The 21794-nt window shown below is 42.0% G+C and overlaps 1 long non-coding RNA gene across 1 annotated transcript in view; it reads right to left on the bottom strand.

Annotated features, from left to right (window-relative positions):
* Window positions 1–7931: 7931 nt before the first annotated feature.
* Window positions 7932–21794, bottom strand: part of LOC135320560 (uncharacterized) — a 50662-nt gene continuing 36799 nt past the window's right edge. The window contains exons 9-10 of the long non-coding RNA XR_010379739.1: window positions 21377–21472; window positions 7932–9982 (exon numbers count right to left, since the gene is read on the bottom strand). This is a non-coding gene — a long non-coding RNA (uncharacterized LOC135320560). The remainder of the gene's footprint in view (window positions 9983–21376; window positions 21473–21794) is intronic.

Below are 21794 nucleotides of genomic sequence, written 5' to 3'. Positions count from 1 at the left end.
GATAAGTCTTTGTATTTCAGTACTTCCTAAAACTCTTAGAAACACAAGGAAGGTGTGTTACCTCGGGGACTGAGTGCATTTGAAGTGTGAGGAATGTAAGTGTGATCTGGTAAAGGCACAGGCTCTATAGACAGTGATCCCTGTTTGGATCCTGGCTCCCCTAAGTACTGGAAACATGACCACCCAGAGCCTCAGTTTCTTCAAGTGTTAAGTGGGCAGATGGAGCTCACCTCCAAGTGGCCAGGTCAAAATGAGATGGTACGAGTGACTCTCAGGCAGAATGCTTGTCAAAATGCTAGTTGCTCTTGCTGCTTTATAATGTCTCATTAGGTAATTCCGTTGTCCATTGGCTTGCGAATACCTCCTCATTTGATTTAAAAAAAATAGCATGCCCTAAAAATTTTAAAAATAAGGAATGAAGATTTACTGATTAATGCTGGTTGTATTTTTATAGGTCATTTATTAAAAAAAATGTAGGAGTTCCCTAAAGAGAAGTTATTCTGTGTGCCTAGAATAAGATTCAGTTAAAAATGATTTTCCTTTAAATGCTTTTCAGAAATTTTCTGTGATATTTTTCTTGAATAGTAGTTGAAGATTTCTGAGAAGGTTTTACATTTAGAAAAGTTTATTCTTGTAATAATTGACACGTTAAATAAATGATTCAAACCCTGGACAGCATAAAGCCCTGGCTTTTTTTTTTTTTAATATATATAATTTTGGTGGTTAGTGCTATGACATATTATTATTTATTAACGGTTTTGATTTTGCTTCTGGGTTGTCCTAGGTTTCGGCACATGTGCCTTGGAAGGTCTCTCGGGCAAAGATGCTTATTTAAGAAGGTTGTCATTGTAAATGCTCTCAAGAGGATTAAACAAATTCCACAGCAAATAAATGAACATGTTTGGAAGGTTTTCCACCCTCATGTAATTTCCAGAAAACAGACATGATTCACTTGCTAAACCAAACACACAGGTACAGTAATGAGCCTGGCTCACATGACTGGACAGCACGGAGGGAGCCTCATCTATTGGCGTGGGTTACGCTGCAGGAAGCGCAACTGAAATTTTAATTAGAATTTATTTCCAGCGAGTGCTGCTTCCGCGTTTTTCTCCCCAAATTAAGGAAGCGCCCTCTTTGCCTGGCCATCAGTCTGCAAAGCCACACGGCTCACACACTCCCCTGTTCATCAGAAGGCTGGTGGAGTCAGTTTACTTGGACACACTTAGCTACACTCGCAGCGGGGATCATCAGTCTCTTCTGTGTGTTCACCTCCACGTGCAGAGGAGAAAATCGACTTTTGCTGCCGACAAACCCTAATTGACTACCAGTTGTTTCAGAGGGACTGTGATGTTGAAAACTGGTATCCCTTTCATTTTTATATGTTGGATGCTGACAAATTGCACGGCCACACCCCCACTGTAAGTACACCCACCAGGGAGGGTGTCGGAGTTTGAATCTGTGTGTTTTAGTATTCAGATCCTGGCACTGGTCAGCTTTCAGTGTTCTCGTTGGGTTTGGGAGACTATTTCTCAAGCGATTTCTTTGGCTACCAATAAATTTGCAAAGCCGTCTCCTTCAGTGGAGTTCCGATGAGTTGAGTTGGGAGGGGCATGTGAAATTGAGGAGGGCAGAGAGGTGCAATGAAAACTAGCCACCATCTGGTTACCTCTCATTTTTTATGGGCCAAAGATGCTTGTCTTCTTTTCTTTCCTCCTCCATCCATCCCTTCAGGTCAGGGAGTCGTCTTCAAGAATTTCATCCTAAAATGTAAAGTAATGATGAAGGCAGTGTGTTTCTTTGGTTGATTTCATTTGATTTGCGTTCATTGTTAAAGATTTTCTGGTGAGGTTCTTATGAGCTCTTAAAAGCTGGAAGAGCAGCACAACCAAGGAGAGAAAGTCAGAGGAACGAGTCTGCGGCCCCTGTGAGGTCTGCGGGATGAAGGCAGGAGATGGGGCAGAGGCAGCACCGTGGCCTCCCCTGCAGCCCTGAGGGCAACGTGCGCATGTAAAGCCAGCGTCTCTTGTCACCATGTGTTCTAACAGGACTCCCACTAAAGGAATGCGAGATTTGGGGAGGCCTTACCTTTTACCCTCTGGTCAAACATCTTTAATGCTGACTGTATTTATTCAAGATGACACAGAGATCACCTGCAGAGCGTGAGGGAGTGGTGCTTGCTTCCTGTCTTGCCCGCCCCAGGCTCACTCATCAGATACCTGATTCTCGCAGGCACTGCAGTGCCCGTTGGGGGAGCTCTGCTCCTGGGGGTTTCTGCTCCTGTGGGGGGAGCTCTGCTCCTCGGGGAGCTGGGCACTGGAGTGCGCACATTGGAGCCGGTCGCACCAGCGCTGATACCTCTCTACGTGTTGTGCCTTTTGTGTAAGTAGTAGAGGTGGGATCCAGAGTCTTCCTGTGTCTACGGAGCTCTCCAGCAAAGCCAACTTGGAGGAAAGAAAGAAAATGCCTACTGTTCCATGACTGTGTCCTAAGGGTTTAAAGCTCATGCGGAGCACACGTGAGATCTCATTCAGTAAATACTCTGGGGTCTTTTCTCTGACTTGTCATGAATTTGGCATTCTCTTAATGTTATTTCTCTTAAAACATGTCTAAGCAACCATTTTTGTGTGATGGTTATTGTGCGTAAGTGTCCTGAAGAAGCTGTTGTGGATGGAAGTGTGGGCATCAGTGGTACCAGAATGTTTGGTGGCCCTGGGGGCTGCCCGAGCTCCACAACATTTGTTACCAGCAGTCTTTCAGATTGCATCTTATTCCAGAGCTCACTGGGGCTCCCATCTCTCACTACGTATCTTGAGAGAATATTTGTTCAGAGGGTAGGGGACAGGATGCTTCCAAGTCTGGGTTCTGGGATTCCCTGTCTAAAGGTGGCACTGGCACAAATCCTTTATTCATGGAGTAATGAAGCCCCCCAGTCTCGTGGCTAATTGGGACTCCCTGTCCTTCTTCATGTTAGGAGCCGGAGGGCTTGGGTTAGGCCCCCAAACCTGTTTTGGTGAGCTTTCAGCCCTATCACACCACCTGTGTTGTCCCGTTTCAGTCACATGACTTTGATTTTTGCTGGTAGGTGTGACTCCTGGACAGTGCCTGGGACTTCCAGGTTTCCCCTACAGTAGGGACACTGAAGAAAGTTCACCCCATATGGTGTGTTCGGGGGCCTCGAGGACAAGTAGGGACCCATAGACAGATATCTGGATGGGTGGTGATCAGGCCCGAGTCTTGGAAGAACAGAGATTCCATTACTGTTTTAACAGTGAAATTGAGGGAGTAATTCTGGAATGTCTGATGCAACTGAGATTAAAATTATTATATGGTTTTATTGTTAGCAGGAGTGGTTTTTAACCCTTAGACCCAGTCCCCCCTATTTATAATAAATATTTTGTAACAATTCTTTTCTGGTGCCCGGAAGTGAACGTCATAGAAAATGTAACCTAAGTATAAATATGATAAACAAATAGGTAGATGGAAAGATGTGGTGCCTAAATTCTTATATTATGGGGTATTTTATATTCTATGCTAATTAGTGACCTCTCAGGACAAAAGGCACATACAAAGGGAGTCACTTCTAATAAACTATTTTTTCAAGCCTTACCTAAATGGGAAACAAGTGGCTTCAGAATGTTAGAGCACCTCCCATGTCCCCGGGGAAATCTCCTTGTCAGAGTTACAATTGCTGATGGTGTCCTGTGCTAAGTGCAAGCAGATGCGGTTCGGAAGCTGCCCGGAGGCTGACTCCGGGGATTCCTTCTCCGTCGCAGCAGTGATGGAGCCTTGCCTTTGCTGACCTCAACCACAGAGGCGATTTTGAATCTCTGAAAACTGCCATACCAGTGTTTATCACAACCCTCACAAGATACATTGAATAAAGTAGAAAACTTTAAGTGTCTCCTTTAGGATAGAAATAGGGTATAAAAGAAATAAATTAAAAATTCTAGTGCCCGAATAAGTGCTACATTACACTGGCTGCATCGTAAGGTTAGAAAACTTCATTACCACTTTACATACCACATCTTGCAGTTAGATTTTATTTATTTTTTTTCCTAAAGAAAAAACAATCATTTGATGAGTTCTTGTGTCAGAGGTGACGAGCAGAAAGCAAGTGTAAAACCAGGAATCGTGGTGCTGGTTAGTCTAAGGCCATCTACGTCACTGTGCAGATCATCTTTACTCATTTTACTGCACTTTTTGGAATCACCTTCTCACTTGGAAAAACCCCTGTGACAGTTGGATTTGTTAGTAAAACAATTCTTTTTCTTACCTAGAACATCAGTGATGTTTTCAAGATGATAAAAAAAATTTGCCCATGGCATTTAAACAGTTGCTTGTTCTCGTAACTCATGGCTCACGGTCTCGTATTTGTCACAATTGGAGAACTGTGTTTTCTTTGTGCAAATTCTCATTGCTTTGGTGACGCAGGGACACTTGTCCTTACTGGATGGAGTATGATAGTAGTTTTTTGCATTCTCTCCCTAAATCTGGAGTCCTGTGTTATGTTTCCTGTTAACTTAAAAAATAGGAATATTGTTATTTACCTAAATATCTAACCTCACACCAGTGGTGCATATTAAATTGGTCCAAATGGGAATTCCAATATTAAATGAGACAGTAATTTCACAACCCACTTTTCCAAAAATTTGGATTGATGGTTCAATTATACCAGGGACATTAGCTGTTTTAATTGAATCAATCATTGCTTTCTTCAATAAAATTTTCCATTCCATCTGCTCTTTCGGTTTATTGTTCTTCAGTGTTTCATTTGCTTTCTTTCCCAAAAATATATGATTTTGGCTTTTGTCATTGAAAATCCTTGCTGGTTTTGCTACCTCATGCTGGAGAGGAAGGCTTGTGACTGTTTTATAGTCACTGGTTTCATGGTTGTATGAGTGCTTAATGCCACGTTGCAGGGGTGTGGAGACCTAATGAATTGTGTACATAAAAGGCTTATTATACACTGAGTGCAGGGTTAGTGTTCGCAGCCCATGTCATCAGTATCATAATTAATCCATTACAATCATCCTCTATTAATCAGTGTTATCCTTCTAACGTCTCCAGGAGAAGAAATGTAGTAGTCTAAATGCAAATCTTTGCCAAACTTTGTCAATTCAAAACCTTTAAAGCTTTGCTGTCAATAGGACTGTGTGCTTTCTGTCCCTAATTCTACTTCTCCTGACCCAGGACGCAGTCTCCACATCTGATGATCCGTGAGACACTGGATTCTTGAACCCATGGCTCTGTGTGTTCTGAGACATCTGGGGACTTCAACACTGTTTTAGGGTCTTTGGTTCCCACCTCTTCATAGCATTGCTGAGATGAGATCTGTGGGTTCACCCTCATTCTTGAGTGTATTGTGCATTTTTTCTAGAACCAACACACGCCATCGTGGCAGCACTGCTTTGACCACGTGCTGGGACAGCGTGTGCCTGTCAGTTCTTGGGTTTAAATTTTCTGTTCTAATTTCTATAATGGGGTATATTGACAGATACACTCCATGTAAACAGAAGCTCTGTGGGGTTTTCAGCAACTTCTAAGAACATAAATATTCCTGAAGCAGCTAATCTTCCTCCCAACAAGTGACGAGCAAGCCGGCAAGTCCTGGGTGCCTGTGGCGGCCAAGCTGTGCAGCCCAGGCTGCTCACCGAGGAACAAGGAGAAAATTTTAAAAACCTACTTCCATGCTGTCTTTCACAGAATCTCAGAAATGAACGTTTTAATATCTAAAGAGGGGTGATTTTTTAAAATAAATTTTTTATTTTTTTCCTTTTTCAGTTTTATTAGGTAGAATTTTTACAGTTCAAATTCACATACACATATTGCATGCAAATACATGTATAGAGCATACTGCATTTTTTGTTTACATATATGTACTAATTATTGTTTCTAAGAACAGATTAGAGCTTTAGATTTTTAAAATTAGTTACCAGAGGTTTAAGGACATCTACAAAAGAATAAACAGAATATGGTAATCCAATCACAAAGGACAGTCAGATGTGCTTGCATATATTTAAAAAATCAAAACAATATTTAGTTCATTTGTGGTCTTATTATTATTGCTATTAATTTTAGATTCCCCATAAATGAAGTCATATGGCATTTTTCTTTCTCTTTCCACCCCACTTCACTTAGAATGACAGTCTTCAGGTCCATCCATGTTGCTGCAAATTGCATCTTTTATGGCTGAGTAGTATTCCATTGTATATATGTATCACCTCGTCTTTATCCAGTCATGTGCTGATGGACATTTGTGTTGTTTACATGTTCTTTGTTCTATGTCCCTTCTGGCAACAATTACGGATTTTAAATATTTTCCACCTTAAAATCCTTCCTCAAGGAGATGTGGTAACTGGAATCAAAAACAGTTACAGCACAGGGTTGTGTGTGATGGGCCCTGGGGGCTTGGTAGAAAGGTTGGCAGAAATGATTTCAGATTCTGATCAAATGAGTCCTCCTCTTGTAGCCCTGCTGACCGCCTCTCTCACGGCCTGCCCTACAAGTCTGACCAGTCCCTTCTGTGAATCCTACTGTATTGTGCACAAATTTTGTCCAATTGGTGTCATCCAGTAGGGACCTTAAGTGAGGCACCCAAGCTCCTGTGTTGATTTCTTCCATCAGCCCTTAAATTCCTTGGGAGCCAGGACTGTCTCATTGCCCCAAGGATCCCTAATACCTAGTGAGATGCCTGATAAAGCTGATACTTAACAAGCACATGGGTCAAATGGAAAAACCTGATCAAAAAAAGGCCCTCATTTTTCAGACATACCTACTTGAACACATAGTGTAAAATGACATGTCTTCTTGGATTTGCTGTCAAATACTTCAACAAAGGAGAAATAAAAGAACAAAGGTCTGAATAAAGGAAATATGGAAAAGTTTGTGAATTCCTTAATCTGGGTGATGGGCTGATTGTACTATACTTACTGATGTATACATAAGTTAGTTTATAATTTTACTGTCATTAGCTGAATGGCAAGTATTAATACGTATTAATTGAAATCCTTAGAACTGAATAAACTTACCCCACACAAAATCATTAATATCCTAGTAGTTTTTCTTTCAGAAATCTTTTCCCACAAAGACAGGAAAAAAGGGAAAGGCAGATCCGTGGAGTATTTCCACGTTTTCAAAAGACCAAAGGCCGATACAAAAGAAGAGATTGTAAAAAAGATAAAGAGGCTGAAATTAATGTCCGGAAAACCTAGCTAACAATCCTAAATGGCCCAACATATCTAACCTCAGCACTGCTGCATCAAGAATTGGGCAAATAGCACCTAGTGGATTTTGTTTTTAATAAATAAATAATGATCCAGTTCCTACCACAGGCAATTATGAGAAGACTGTGTATAAGTTCTAACACCAACTAGTGTACAAATCATAATTTCTACTTGATTCAAACTGCTTCTTCTATAAAATTTGAATCTTTTTATTCTTAAGACAGATTTGTGGCCTATGACCTAGTGATAAAATTTTCAACTGGCTTGTATTAAAAAAGTTCACCATAGTGAGAGTTTATTACATCAGGTATTCCTTTTTGGGAAACCCATGTGCCTTGTTACCATCTTTCATAAGATTTCCTGTGGAAAATTCAATCCTTCATTCAGGAAAAGGCTGAGCAATATATTTCATGGAAAACCTTCATAAACTGCAACACAAGAAAATGAAAATGAAAGTGAGCAGCCCGTGAAGCCGGCAGACACACAGCGGACAGCTGTGTTCCCGCCTCGAATTTCTGTAACCAGCAGGGAAAATGTGCATTTCAAGAAATAGACATAAACACTTTTCAGGACCTGAGCACACAATTTCCCTTTCAGGGTTTAGTGGGCTTCCATTTAATTCTATGAGAAATGTTTAAAACAACAGAACAACACCTGAGATAGGGTTTAAAGTAACTTTTATGTCTTAGTGAAAATAAAGCCAACGGATAGTTATCATTTTTACTTTATTTAATCTCACTCTCTTATTTTACCTCCCCAACCTCCTCCACAAAATGATGGTGAACATCCCCTCCTGGGTCAGAAGGCTAAGTGGAAACTACCAATCAAATGGAGGTGTGCTTTGTTGTTTATTTTTCAAAACAAACAAGTTTCATTCGTATGATTTAATAATTAAGATCAGAAACAAAGTCTACTCAATAAATGGAAGCCAACACATGTCATCATAGCTGCTCATCAGGTTTGGCCCCACATTACACACTTTTACATGGACATGTGCCTTGTGCTGTCATGGGAAACGGTGAGTGGGGACAGGGCCTCTGCTCTCACAGGGCACACAGCCTGGTGGGGGAGGTGGTGTTCAATCATTGCCCTTTTTTTAATGTACTTACAAATTATGGGAAATGCTATTTAAAAAGAACAAAATGAGTCAATGAAAGTGAAAAATACAAGGACAGTATTTAGGCTGAGGGAAGACAGGGAACCTCTTTGAAGAGCTGACACTCCACTGAGACCCAAAGGACAACTCCGGTGCTGCAGGTGAAGGGCAGGGACACATTGATAAAGGGCTGATATCCAGAATATACCAAAATCTCTTTAAACTCAACAAGAAGGATGAACAACCTGATTAAAAAATGAGCAAAATGCCTGAACACACACCTCATCAAAGAAGAAATCTACATGCCAAAGAAGTCTATGGAAAGATGCTCCACAGCATCTGTCATCAAGGGGATGCAGACTGAAACAGCGAGGTACAACTGCACACCTGTCAGAACTGCCAAAAAGCAGAACACTGACAGCACCGAATGCTGGTGAGGATGTGGAGCGTCAGGAATTCTCATGCATTGCTGGTGGGAATGTAAAATGGCCCAGATATTTTGGAAGACGGTCTGGCAATTTTTTACAAAACTAAACGTACTCCTAACATATGATCCGGCAACTGTGCTCCTTGGTGTTTACTCGACGAAATGGAAACTTATGTCCACACAGAAATCTGCATACAGATGTTAATAGCAGCTTTATTCATAATCACCAGAACTCAGAAACAACTAAGCTGTTCTTCAGTAGGTGAATGGATAAACTGTGGTCCAGCCAGAAAATGGACTATTATTTGGTGCTAAAATGAAATGAGTTATCAAGGCATGGAAAGACATGGAGGAACCTTAAATGCTTATTACTAAGTGAAAGAAGCCAATCTGGGAAGGTTCCGCAACTGTCTGATTCCAACTGTATGGTGTTCTGGGAAAGGCAAAACCACAGAGACTAAAAGATCAGTGGCTGTCAGAGGCTAGAGGGGAAGGAGCAATGAATGAGGTGCAGCACGGAGCATTTTAAGGTCACTAAGACAGACTACTCTGTATGATGCTGTGACGGTGGATACATGTCATTGCACATCTGTCCAAACCCACAGAGTGCACACAACCAAGTGTAAATCCTAGTGTCAAGTCTGGGCTCTGGGTGATGATGACTTGTCAGTGCAGGTTCACCCATTGTCGCAAATGCACGCTCTGGTGGAGGCGTCAATAGTGAGGAGCTCTGGGGACAAACTGCAGTTCATACACCGAATCCAGCCCCAGCCAAAGCTGTTAATAAAACTCTGTGGGTGTGTGGAATGTCCGGCTGCTCTGGCGTCTGAACAGCAGAGCTGAGCAGCCGCACTAGAGATCAGGAGGTTTGCAGACCCTGAAATACTTACTCCCAAGCCCTTGACAGAAAAAGTCTGCTGAGCCCTGTTCTAAACAATCACAATTCACCCTGATGAGACAGGACAGCAGGGCCCAAACCAGGCATGGTTAATGGGACTGAAGCAATGTTTTAGTTCCAACACCTTTGCTGAAGTCCTGCAGATCCAGCGACAGACTGTAGCCAGGAAGCGTCTGCAGAAGGAGTCGGTAGCAGGCCTTCCCGCCAGGCTCCGGGATGCCGGGGGCCGCGCGCTGCACGGGGGCCACCCGCTTGAAGAAGGCGGACTTGCGGTGGAAGCCGATCAACTCATAGCGCTCGGAGAGGATGCTGCACTGCTGAATTCTCTCCTAGGAATGCTGAAGCACAGGGAGAAAAGCAACAAGCATCTGAACCAAACATGTAAGTGAAAAAAGACCCTTAAGAAATTTTCCCTTAAAACAGAGACGCAATGACACAGGAAGGAAGAGGAAGGCTGACTTCGTGCACTGATGGGACCGGATGCAGAAATGCAGGGAAGCAGCGCTGTGCAGACGCTCCAGACCTCCTCTGGGCCCCACCTTTCCACGTTCCGCCTCTCCTTTTACTAGAAAGGCGCGTATTCCCTGAAACAGATGAATCTGCTACCTAAACATGGGACACAGAGAAGGGAAAGAGGAAAAGGACGGGAAAGTAAAGGAACAACAGTTCATCTACACCCTAATGTTTGGGCGGGAATTTCACCAAACACACAACCTCTCAAAGCACAGAGCACAAAGTGAGAGGCTGACAGAGTGACTGCGACTTCTGCTCCTTAAACACCAGCTACCTGCCAGCACACGCTGTGCCCGTTACTGAATCATTATAATCATTTCAGAAACTATTACTACCCCGGCTCACAGGCAAGGAAATCTGAATCTCGGGGAGGATTTATTATCATCCTGGACAAATTCCCACGGCCAAGAAGTGTCAGAGCCTCCGGCAGACACTGGACTAAAATGCTCCTCATCACCACGGGCCCTGAGCCTCAGGCTGAGGCCACGTTAGGTCTGCACGGGCCCAGAGCATGAGTCTGTGGGACAGGGAGTGGTCCCACTTGAAGTGCCAGGCCAAGGCCCTCAGGAACCTATGTAATGAAACCAAATACCCAAACTGATTTCCAACGCACTTCCCTGTCCGGTAGGACTGCTCGGCACATCTGGCTTATCACCTGTGCACAGGCTGTGCAAGGGGCCCAGACAGTGACGTGACGTCCCAATGGAAGTGGCTCAGAGACCGCTTCATCACAGGACAGACTCTCCCGGCTTCCAACTTTAACTCTCCATTCCATTTCCAACTGGAAAGTAAGTTTAGACTTGTTTTCCTCTCCAGAAACAAAGACAGTGGTAACATCAGCGGGAAACTCAAGACTGAGGAAGAGTCTCTTGGCCATTTGGAAGGATAGGCTGGGGAGGGAACAGAGATAGGGATCAGAAAGACCAGTGTTCCAGTCCAAAGTCTGCACATCACTCGCTTTGACAGTTTACTTATTAATACAGGTGATAAAATCTAATTATGATTGTTGGGAAAACTAAATGAAATAACGTATGCCACTAGCATAGGTGTAAAATCCTAAATGAATGTTCCAGAAATGGACGTGACCATTGTTAGATACTGTCTGCCAAATCTTTTGTGCTAAGCTCACATCAGCCAGCCAGAGATGTGCCAGAGAATGCCTCAACAGCCAGCAGCCTTCTCCAACTTGGAAACTCACAGTGTCCGAAGAACAGGCAGTGGTGGATGCTTTGGGACACTGTGGAGGTAGCACTCCAGTGATGACTTTAAAAAGCTGGGGAGAATTTAGGGGACCATACAGTTCAAATACAGTAAACTCATTCCATGTCTACAAATATTCATCTGTAGCCATGATGATTCAGAGAGGAAATACATATTCAAACGTACATCATTTTCCCACATAAGTGCATCAAAACAATTTGGAAAGAATGTAACTTTCTTCTCTAGATCACACAGTGGGGATTACGAGGTTTGTACTGAAAGCCCTACGTGTAAATCATCTGCAAAAGTAACTGGGTCCATTATCAGTCATCATCATTTGAAGGGAAGGATGGAAAAGAACAAAGCCAAGCTAATACGCTCCGGTATTTTGTTGGGTTATGATGTCACAGAGGAGACGGACAGGTCATCAAGGAACCACTCTGCCGTGATCACGGAGCCAGGGAGCGGGATGGGCGGCAAGATGTAAGGCGCAGCCGTAGCTGTGCCCGCGCTTCTAGGCAGGTACCCAGTCACTTCGACAAGGTGTCAAAAGTGTATGCCAACGTCCTCATCACCTGTCATGCATTAAAGAGAAATGGAAACCTATAAACGGCCAATAACCTCGGTGGGTACACCGTCCAAAGAGCAACGTCACAGTTTGACAACTGGCCATCCCGTTTCCCTGGGCTTCATTCTTGGAGAACCTTAAAAACCACTCCTCTGTCCTCAAGAAGTGCTGCCTACTTGTCCTATCTTTGGCTCAGGGATACAGCACGTTCACGTGGACTTTAATGTCTGCACAGATTTGACTGTCTTTCTCCAGGTTCACTTGTCCATTCTGAAGAGGCCTGAGTTAAGTCCAAATTCCATAAGATCAATTCCCTCCAGTGACAACTCAACGAGCCTGCAATTACAAACCAACTGAACAGGACTGTCCTCAGCTAAAAATGTCACCCGCCCTTCACTGCTTTCTTAATCTCCTGTCCTGGCTAAATGCAACAGACTAACACCACCCTCCACCAAGTTCCCCAACTATGTCAAATAGAAAGTAAGGTCCATAAAAGAGGAGACAACTCCATAGTCACCTCTGAATTCCTAGCATATATTAATGTCAATAAATAGAACTATGATTATGGCTTCTTTCCTTTAAAACCTTTCTGGTTATTTAAATGAGACCATGGAAGGGAGGTGTTTGGGTCCAGTATCTTGATCCAGAAGACTCTGGAGACCTTTTTCGGAATGGCTGCCCACTGATTCATTCAAAACACAACTTCTCTTTCCGGCAGGAGATTTTCTGCCAGGAGTTTGTTGTCACTCTCATGCCAGAATAGATTTAAACTAAATACTTACATTGGATATGTTATTTTCCCCCGCTTCCAAAAAAATTGACTTTCCTTACTTCCTTGCCTTGAGGAATGCTTATTTACTTTTCTTTCTAATTCACAATTTATAAAGCAGGATTCTCAGGATGTGCTTGGCCTTACATAAGAACAGCCATCCAACTCCCAGTGTGAGAGGCCTGGGGCTCAACCCTACCCTCCTGTCAAGGCAACTGAAACTCAGTTCAGGAGCCAACTGGCCCCCAGGGCTTCTAAGGGTCACGTATCTCCCAGAATCCCTGCTTTCTGGTTTGACTTGGCTTCTGAGGATTTCCCCTCACTTTCTTGACAATTAGCTGTGCAGCTTGAAAGATGAGGAAGGAAGGTCTTATTTCTTAATCAGCATTTTAAGGAACTTATGTAATGAAGGTTTTCAAGAGTTTCTAGAACCCTCCATTGCCGAGACAGAAAACACACTAGATATATTCTAAATCTAGCTATCATGTGCATTTTTTATTTGCTTTTGTTTTCTAAACTGCTAACAGACATTTTTTAATTAAAAAATAAAATAAGGCCCCAAATAGGATAGAACATTGAAGAGGAAACAAAATTAAAGGGCAAAGACAGAAAAATGATAAGTACTCTACAAAGTTAATAGAAAGAATACACTATAGATCAGATCAGCAGTTCTCAGTAACAGCAAATTCAAACCTGACCATGAGGTAAAATGTCTCTCCTGTGAGGCGACGGCCAACAGAAAACAGAATTAAATCAACAAACTAAAATTCTAAGTCTGGCGAGGTAGAGAAGTCTACCAGCTAAATGTGTTTTCTTCTGGTAAAGAGGGAGACTCACAAGATCTTTCCTGTGGAGCCTGAGCCCAGGTGAGGATGGTGAAGTGAGCTCTGTAAGTACCCAATTAGCAAAGTGAGTGATGAATAAAGAGACGTGAGCTTTGATGACAGAGATGATGCTACTATTCACTTGTCCTGTAAGTATGTCTTCACGTTCAATGATCAATACCTTGGCGTCCTCAGGGATTGAGATTATAGGAAAATGCACAGCCCGGGCCTAGACCTCCTCTGTGATTGTGGCACTGCACTTAGATGTTTCAAGGGCACCTCCAACTCCACCTGCAAAGAGCTGACTTCATGGTGCTCCTCCCATGGCCGTCCTGCCCAGGGCCCCTTGTCGGGGTCAAGGTCTGTCTGCCTCTCCCAGCTCAGTCCCATCACTCACAGATGTGACTGGACCCCTCCTTCAGGGCCCAATTTCCTCAGTCAACGAGTCACACCACCCACACCTCACCTACTAGGTTCTCACTGGCACTCCCTCAGCACTGACTCTGTGCTGGGGACCACGCTGTACATTGTGTACACGTTATCTCACTGGATCTCCACAGAAGTCCTGGGAAGTCGGTATATCACTGCTTCAATTAATAAGATAAATTGTTTCACTTCCTTGAGTGCATCATCCAAAGTGACACGGCTACTGAGCCACAAAACTGGGACTGAAAACCACTTGAAAATTGAACACTGCTACACCTCACAGCCACCCTACTCTGACTTATCACATCACCTCCTTCCGAGCCTTCTAAATGTTTCTAATCATTCTACAATACAAAAGTGATCTATGAGAGAACCCCTCTCCCCTACTTAAAATCTGACAATGACGTTCCACTTCCCTTAGGAGAAAGCCCCCCCGGCCTGAGTACAGCCCAACGGCCCAGCATCTGCGTTCCCTGCGAGGCCGTGCCACCTCACCCACCACGCAGCGCTACACTTGCCGTGTCCAGGACAGGGATGCTGACTCCGTACAACCCGGGGCTCTTCTCACTCAAACAATGATCACCCTCTTCAGTGCTGACTCTCAGAAAAATGTTTTCTCTGGATGAATCAGTATCTTTTTCCTTACAACTTCCCATCATTGATAATGAGCTCCCCCCAAAAGAGAGAAAACCTAATACTCAGACTCCTTATCTGTAAAGTGTGAATAACAAGGAAATATGAGAGGTTTTAAGCGAAATAATATTCATGTGAAGCTAAGGGACAATTCCCAACATACAGTAAGCACTCAATATGTGCTTACTTAATATTAAAAAAATAGATTCCATTCCAGCAACCTTAAATCAATGCTTTATGGCTTTGTCCAAAAGACTACCAACAAACTATTCGACGAACCCCTTTGAGCAGATCCACCCAAGCGTACTGGGATAGGTAAGACTTGACTCCAGTTATAGCTGCAGCCAACCAGCACTACGGGGCGGGGGCAGTTTGCTCAAACTCTTACATGTTGTTTGAGCATTTAGTTGTAGTTATTGAATAAAGACAGGTATTATATAGTCAAAGCTCCTGAAACATAAATCTTCAAAGATTGATGCAAATTAGTTTCAAGTACAACACTCTCACTAGAAATTATTTGAAAATTATAGTCTTAGCTCCTCCACACATCGAAAGGGCATTTTCTTAATGTATCTGACTATAAACACTGAAAGGATTGTTTAAAAGAAATTAAGATGAAGCCATAATGAATAAGCTTTCAGTATAATCTGCACAAAGCCCCAACCAAGGGTCTCACTTCTCACTTCCACATAGGTGTTCAGGTAGCTTAACCTGGGTCTTGGTTTCTTATGACACGGGGGTGGGAAGAATTGTGGATAGATTTATGTAGCAAATATAAATCTAGGGTATTTGCTGTGTAGGAATCCTAGAAATAAATAAATTGATATATAGTCCCACCCTTAGGAAGCTCAACCTTTCCAATTACAACAGCATTAAAAATAAAATGAGAGATACATTTAACAAAATTTTACAAGATTTGCACATTGAATATTTTGAAGTATCACCAAAAAAATATTAAAATATCTACATATATGGAAGGTATCCCATGTTCATGGAATGGTAGACAATATTGTTAAAAATGTTAAGACTCCCGAAAGTGATCTACAAATTTAATGGAATCCCTATCAAAATTCCAGCTGACTTCTTTGCAAAAATTGAAGAACTGATGCCAAAATTCATATGGAAGTGCAAGGGACACAGGTCAGCCAAAACAATCTTGAAAAAGAAGAGCAAAGTTGGAGGACTCACTCAAAGGTTACTACAAATCTATAGTACTCAAGGCATTATGGTACTGGCATAAGTTTGGATGCATAAATCTATGAGACACAATAAAAAATCCAGGGGGGAAACTTACATTTACAGTCATTTTTCCAGAAATGTGCCAACAAAACTCCATTGAAAGAATAGTCTATTCAACAAATTGTGCAGAGACACCTGAGTATCTGAAGGCAAAAGAATGAATCTGGAATCTGGACACCTCTATTTTATATAACAAATAAAATATTAATTCAAAATGGATCATAGACGGAAACGTAAAAACTAAATGTATAAACATTCTAAAAGAAGACATAGTTTAAATATTTGTGGTTCAAGGATATGCTATGGCTTCCTAGATACAATACTAAGAGCACAAGTGAAAAACAAGTAAGATAAAATGGACTTCATCAAAATTAAAAGCATTTGTTACAAAGGACATCATCAAGAAAGTGAAATGAAGGGGAAGGGGGTAGCTCAAGTGATAGAGTGCGTGCTTAGCAAGAAAAATAAAATGAATAAATCTAATTACCTCCCCTAGAAAGAAATTGTTTTAATGTTTAAAAAAACTAAAGTGAAACGACAATCTGCAGAATAGGAGAAAAATTTTGCAAAGCATATATCTAATAAGAGACTAGTATCCAGGATATAAAACAAATGCTTACAACTGACCAATACAAAGAAAATCGACCCAATTTTTAAATATGCCAAGTATTTAAATAGATACACAATTGGCCAATAAGCATATGAAAAGATGCTCAGCATCACTAGCGAAATCAAAATCAAAATGATATCTGATTTTACACTCACTAGTATGGTTATAATCAAAACATGGACAATAACAAGTGTCGGTCAGGAGGCAGAGAAATGGGAACCCTCAATACGCAGCCATTGGAAAGGGGCAATGGTGCAGCTTCTTTGGAAAAGCCTGGTGTTTCCTCAAAAGGTTAGAATTATATGGCACAGCAATTCCACTCCTACATATAAAGTCATCCCTCAGTATCCTCGGGCGGTTCGTTTCAGGAACACCCCACCCTGGATACCATAATCCAAGGATGTTCGAGTCCCTTTACAACCACCCATCTGGATCCATGAAGTGGAAACTACAGATATGGCGGGCCAACTGTACAGCCAACAGAATGAAAATATATTCTCACAAAAACTTGCACATCAATATTCATGGCAGTATCATTCAGAGTAGACAAAGGTTACAAACAATATCCATCCATCAATGAACGGATAAACAAAATTACCAAGAATAGTCCCACAAACTGTTGGTCATTGAATCTTTGACAAAGGAGGTGAGAACATACAATGGAGTAAAGACAGCCTCTTCAGAAAATGGTGTAGGGAAAACTGGACAGCTGCATGTAAATCAATGAAGTTAGGCTACTCCCTCACAGCATACACAAAAATAAATTTAAAATGGCTTAAAGACTTAAACATGTAGACAAGACACTATAAACCTCTTAGAAGAAAACATAGGCAAAACATCTGACATACATCCCAACAATGTTTTCCTAGAGCAGTCTACTCAAGCAATAGAAATACAAGCAAAATAATACAAGTAGGATCTAATTAAACTTACAAGCTTTTGCACAGTAAAGGAAACAAAAAGACAATCTATGGAATGAGAGAAAATAGTTGCAATAAATGAAACTGACAAGGGCTTAATTCCCAGAATATGTAAACAGCTTTTACACTTAATAAGAAAGAAAAACAAACAATTCAATTCAAAAATGGGCAGAAGTCCTAAAGAAACTTTTCTCCAATGAAGACATACAAATGGCCAATAGGCACATGAAAAAAATGCTCAATATCATTATCAGAGAAATGCAAATCAAAACTGCAATCAAGACTCACCTCTCACCAGTCTGAATAGCCATCATTCAGAAGTTCACAGACAGTAAATGCTGGAGAGGCTACGGAGAATTGGGAACCCTCCTGCACTGTGGTGGGAATGCAGTTTGGTGGAGCCATTGTGGAAAACTGTATAGAGGTTCCTCAAAAGACAAAAAATTGACCTCCCATATGACCCAGCAATCCCACTCCTGGACATATATCCAGAAGGAACCCTAACTCAAAAAGACACTTTTACCCCAATGTTCACAGCAGCACTATTTACAATAGCAAGGCATGGAAACAACCTAAATGTCCACTGAAAGATGACTGGATAAAGAGTCTGTAGTATATTTCTCCAATAGACTACTATTCAGCCATAAAATAATAATAAAGTAATGCCATTTGCAGCAACATGAATGGACCTGGAGAATGTCATTCAAAGAAAAGTAAGCCAGAAAGAGAAAGAAAAATACCATATGAGATCGCTCACATGTGGAATCTTAAAAAAAAAAATCAAAAAACAAAGACACAAAAAGATAAACTTATCTACAGACCAGAAACAGACACAGAGACATAGAAACCAAACTATGGTTACCAGAGTGGAGAGGGTGTGGGAAGGAATATATTGGGAGTTCAAGATTTGCAGATACTGAGTATGTATAGAATAAACCACAAGTTTATACTGTATAGCACAGGAGAATATATTTAATATCTTATAGTAACTTATGTTTAAAAGAATATGAAAATGAATACAGGTATGTTCCTATTTAAGTGAATTGTTGTGCTGTACACAAGAAACTGACACAACATTATAAACTGACTAGACTTCAATGAAAATATTTTTAAATAGACCAAAAATGAAAAAAAAGAAAAAGGATATTATGAAACCAAAAGAATAAAGTACTGACTCAGGCTACAATATGGATGAACCTTGAAATTTTATGCTAAAATAAGCCAGACACAAAAGGACAAATAGTGCCCTTTAAAGTGAAATGTATCTAAGCGTTTACTGTACTACTTCTGTAAATTTTCCGGAGGTTTGAAGTCTATCAATATCAAAAAAAAATGTATTATTCATTAAAATCATAAAACGCTTCCTCACAGGAGGGCTTTAATTATTAAATGCAGAAATGCATGTAAAGCTCCTGGAAAAACACTTTGCACGTCCACACACAGACACTGCTGTCACTGCCGCTCAGAGGGTGGTGCCAGCGCTGATGAGGGCTGCCTCCACTCGCTGCCCTGCAGACAGGAGTGAGGGCCTGGGCTCTGACAGGCAGGGTGAGCGTGACCCTGGGTCAGACACAGCCATGCCCCAGACTCTGCGTTACCCAACTTTCTTATACAAACTGCAACATGTAATGTAAACACGCTACAGGGATGTATCTTACAACACAGGGAATACAGCCAATGTTTACAGTAACTATAAATGGAGCATCTATTGTACACCTGAAACATATCATATTTTAAATCAGCTATATCTTTGTAAAAAATTAAAAAATAATTTAAAAATGTTATCACTTTAATATTCAATTCGGTTTTTAAGTAACAACTAAACAGCTTAGAATGTATAAAAGCATTTAAGTGTGCTGTTTGTTTACATATTTATTTACTTTCAGCCTCCTGCTAAAAGAGAAATTAAACAATTTTTTTTAAACACACCTTAACAACCATAACAACAAAAAGGCAAAACTGAGAGTGAAGAGAAATTGGAGATTCAATACTTAAATGAAACCAGGGGGAGGTAAAGTCATAAAAATGGATTCCCTGGAGTCAGGGCAAGTGTTAAAGTCCGACTAGAAATTCAGCTGTAAGATTCTTGGCAGCTAAAGCAAAAAGAAAAGATCATGGGGGGGTGGTAGATGGTGTGCTTAGCATGCACGGGGTCCCTGGTTCAAGCCCCAGGGCCTCCACTAACAGATAAATACACCTAATTACCTACCCCCCAAAAGAGTCCCAAAGAAAAGAAAAAGAGACATTTCTTTCCAAAAAAACCTGATATTAAATTTGGATTAAATACTTAAAAAAAAAAAGAAATATAGAAAAGATGAATGACACTGTGAAGGAAAAGCCCAGCTGGGCTAACGAGCTAAGTCACAAATCTAAGTGTGATAAGTGTCGGTTTACTGATCTAAGTATTGCTGGGCTAACTCGTAAATCTGAAGTTTAGTGTCAGTTTACTGGGCTAATAAGCTAACTCGTAAATCCAAGGTCAACAATTGTCAGTAACGTGATCTGTTCCAAATTCATAAGCTTCAGTGTACTGATTCCTTGCTTTTTGTTGTTTGAGCCTTATTGGCTAATAGCCCCTTACTTGTAATTAACCCTATAGAACCTCATGTGCAGGTCTTGGAGGTGCTCAGAGCTTCGGAACAGGAGCCCCTCTGAGCCCGCCAGCATAATAAATCTCAGTGCTTGTTTCTTGGTTGGCCAGTTCTTTCCGTAACAACACAAGCGATAATGCCCTTGAGATAAATCTGTGATGGCTGCTGGCAGGTCCCCATGTCTCACGTGGCAAAATCTGAAACATCCTTCTCACCACTCAGAGTCATCATAAGCCCACTCCACACTTCCCGCTGTTAAATGCAGGAGCACAGGCAGGGCCCGGCCTTTGCTCTCTCTGTGTCATCACAGTGAGACAGGATGGAAGGGGCAGAGCACAGCCATTCAAGGAAGGCCACAGCAATTAACATCAAAATGGTGAAGGATTCAACCCCCAGTAGGCCTTGAGGCTCAGGATGAAGAGATTTAACTTCTAGCAGAGCTTGAGCTTCATTATACACCCATTGTAATAGTAACACGGTGAATATCATGCCCCAAGGTACCATGGCAGTCCCAAGGCTAGCCACAAAATGTCAAAGGGTGGGAAATGGCCAACTCCCTGGGAATCCCAGCCCCTTGCCCTTAGGCTGGTTCTTCTACATATTAGCAAATGAAACCACCAAGCCCAAGAAAACGAGCAACACAGCGCCACCTCGCGGTCACCCCTCTCTCTCCCTCTTCGGAGAAAGCCCACACTCTGTGGAGTGTGTACCTACTTTTAATCTGAGCACCCAAACCCCACACCTCGTGGCCTTTCTGTTGCCTTTCAATGTGTCTCTGTGAATAAATCTATCTTTTCTCAACACTGGCTTGCTCTTGAATACTTTACTGCATGAAGCCAAGGAACAAAATCTGGTGGGACACATCCCAGGTGCTCAACCAAAGCCTGGGACACAGCCCTTCTCATGCCTCACGTTTTTTTCCTTGTATCAACAGGACTGGTTTGTGAAGGGTGCTCTGAGGCCCCAGCTAAGGGACAGAAGTCGCCCCCAGGTCTCGAATTGGCAGGCAGCCTCTTCACCAGCAGGGGCCTTGGGGTCTGCCTGGTTCTCTGTGTTTCTCTGTTGTGCTGACTCCCCAGCCACAGAGCGTTCTCCCTAGCCCTGTCCCCACAAAACCCTTCTCTCCAAAATACAAGCACATCATGTCACAATCCTCTTGTTCAACCAGGAAATGCTTAACCCACTTTTTCCCTCCACAGTAAAGTACCTAACTGTCCTCCCTCCCATCACAACACTTCTTTGTTTGTGAGAACTCTGCACTCCCCACACACCATCCTGAACGCAGGTGCCTTGCTGGCTGGGAACGAGATGTTTCAGTCTCACACAGCCTGCATCCTTTCACTTTCCCCTTGTTACCATAAAAAAGCCTTTCCTGAGTCACCCACAAATCTGATTCTGAACTTCATAATGTGCTGAGGTTGCAGTCACTGTGTGCATACCTCCCACGTTTTGACTAAGTTTCCTTCACGAGATCTTCATTAAGGAGCTGCATCAAGAAGTCGAAAGAGGATATTCTTACATCTGAGCGGAGGAGCCTGCAAGAAATTTAAATGGCTTTCAAGAGACAGTTAACCAGGGACAGAGAGGTCGCAGGTCCTAGTCAACAGTGTCATGAGGCAAAATGTTCTTCAAAGACTCAGAGTGGCTTCTGAACGTAGAGTCGGCAGGGAGGAAGTGACACACAGTGAGTGGGGTGAGTGACACAGGGTACGCTCCCCCAGCTGGGGAAGAATTGGATTTTGTTCTAGTTTTCCAAACAATTTCTTAATACCTTTTTCTCCTATTGTCACATACCATTTCCTATGAATTAAGAATATCAATGTCAGTCATTTGGGCCGCTTGAGGGAGGCAACATGA

The sequence above is a fragment of the Camelus dromedarius genome, unplaced genomic scaffold (assembly GCF_036321535.1).
Source record: "Camelus dromedarius isolate mCamDro1 unplaced genomic scaffold, mCamDro1.pat HAP1_SCAFFOLD_197, whole genome shotgun sequence".
Lineage (NCBI taxonomy): Eukaryota > Metazoa > Chordata > Mammalia > Artiodactyla > Camelidae > Camelus > Camelus dromedarius.
This window is presented reverse-complemented; position numbering and strand designations above follow the sequence as displayed.